Below are 2,040 nucleotides of genomic sequence, written 5' to 3'. Positions count from 1 at the left end.
GCAGCATTCCCTCCCTGAGCTTGGTCTTTGCTGCCTCTTGCTCCTGACCTCCATTGCCCAATATCCCCTGGTCAGCTGGAAAGCCCAAGGAAATGCCTGGATGTGTGTTATCATTTTACCACCCATTCAGGCAGTGACAGGGTTTTGCAGCCTGAACGTGCCAAATGTTCAGAATGGTTGGGGGAGGTTGGTTTGTTTTGGCAAGCCCAACCCAAATCTTTTTTCAGTGTCTGGTGCTTGAGAATGTGTCTGCCTTGGCTGATATTTATGTTCTGGTTGTAGTTTCAGTTGGCTCCAAAATGTCCCGCAGCTGAGTGACAGTGAGGAGAGTGATGACAACCAGGTCAGTTTTCAATGTTGTATCATCTCAACTTGTTGCATTGCTCTGAGTTCCTTGAGCTAACCTTTCCTTCCCCTCTCCTCTTTGTTTTTGTGAACAAAACAGGTTGTTGAAAAGCCACCTTCTCCACTTGCTCCTCCAAGATACAGGTTTGTTCCCAAGCTACTAGCTAGACCAAATTAGGAGAAAAAACTCATTTTTATATGAGGGGGAGATTGGAAAGCATTCTTGGTTTCTCCTTTAGCCACAGGCTTTGGTTCCTGGCTGCCTGAGGGTGCTGTTAAAAATTAGCTTCAGTTCTGTGGGGTTATCCTGAAAGCTCCAGTTAGAAATGTATAATCCAGGCATGCTGCAGTTTGCCTGCAAACCAGAATTGTGATCATATTCTCGTTGTAATGGCAGGAAGGGGTGCAATCTGATAAATGAATGGCTAGGATAGAAAATGTGAAGTTGGTCTGTGGACAAGAGCAGATGAAGCACTTGTGGTTTGTGGAATTGCTGTTGGTTGTGGGACTGTAGCCAGCTTTGTCAGTGCCACGGTCCTATTTCCCTGAAAATGCCCCCATGTGTGTCAACTGCTTTGGTAGGAGTGTAAAAGGATTTGTGTAGGTAATGGGGATAGTGTTTAGATAAGGGAATCCCATTTTTATTCCAGGATTTTACTCCTCTATTATCATGTGAACATAAAAACAAACTGCTTAGGGTTTTTAGAGGTGACCCACAGAGCCATAAATCTCGTTCGCTTGGTTCATAATTTGACGTGAAAGAGTGCCCAATATCTCCAGGTCAGCTGGAAAGCCCAAGGAAATGCCTGGTTGTGTGTTACCATTCTACCACCCATTCAGGCTGTGACAGGCTTTTGCAGCCTGAATGTGCCAAATGTTCAGAAGGGATGGGGGAGGTTGGTTTATTTTAGCAAGCCCAACCCAAATCTTGTTCAGTGTCTGGTGCTTGAGAATGTGTCTGCCTTGGCTGATATTTATGTTCTGGTTGTAGTTTCAGTTGGCTCCCGAATGTCCTGCAGCTGAGTGACAGTGAGGAGAGTGATGACAACCAGGTCAGTTTTCAATGTTGTATCATCTCAACTTGTTGCGTTGCTCTGAGTTCCTTGAGCTAACCTTTCCTTCCCCTCTCCTCTTTGTTTTTGTGAACAAAACAGGTTGTTGAAAAGCCACCTTCTCCACTTGCTCCTCCAAGATACAGGTTTGTTCCCAAACTACTAGTTAGACCAAATTAGGAGAAAAACAAAACTTCGATTGATATGAGAGAGTGGTGGGAAAGTGTCCTTTGCTTTTCCTGTAGCCACAGGCTTTGGTTTCTGGCTGCCTGAGGGTGTTGTTGAAAAATGGCTTCAGCTGTTAAAGGTTTTCCTGAAAGCTACAGTTAGAAATGTAGAATCCAGGCATGCTGGAGTTTGCTTATGAATGAGAACTATGTTAATATGTGTCGAGTGCTTTGGTAGGAGTGTTAAAGAATTTCTGTAGGTAGTGGGGATAATGCTAAGATAAGGGAATCACATTTTTATTCCAGGATATTACTCCTCTATTGTCATGGAATCATAAAATCAAATCACTCAGGGTGTTTAGAGGTGACGCACAGAACTGTAAATCTCGTTCTCTTGGTTCATAATTTGACATGAAAGAGTGTGAAGATTTGTGTAGTTTTCCTAAAAGGCCTCAAGAACATCAGTGTTCCCCTCC

At 43.8% G+C, this 2,040-nt stretch overlaps 1 long non-coding RNA gene across 1 annotated transcript; it reads left to right on the top strand.

Moving 5' to 3' along the window:
* Positions 1-186: 186 nt before the first annotated feature.
* Positions 187-1,557, top strand: LOC113980038. The gene is made up of 4 exons (XR_003538047.1): positions 187-343; positions 446-489; positions 1,337-1,397; positions 1,500-1,557. It is a non-coding gene; the product is annotated as an uncharacterized LOC113980038 (long non-coding RNA).
* Positions 1,558-2,040: the final 483 nt, after the last annotated feature.

Source organism: Neopelma chrysocephalum, unplaced genomic scaffold (assembly GCF_003984885.1).
Source record: "Neopelma chrysocephalum unplaced genomic scaffold, ASM398488v2 Primary Assembly neopelma1_91855, whole genome shotgun sequence".
Lineage (NCBI taxonomy): Eukaryota > Metazoa > Chordata > Aves > Passeriformes > Pipridae > Neopelma > Neopelma chrysocephalum.
Note: the sequence above shows the minus strand (reverse complement) of the source record. Positions and strands in the feature narration are given on the sequence as shown.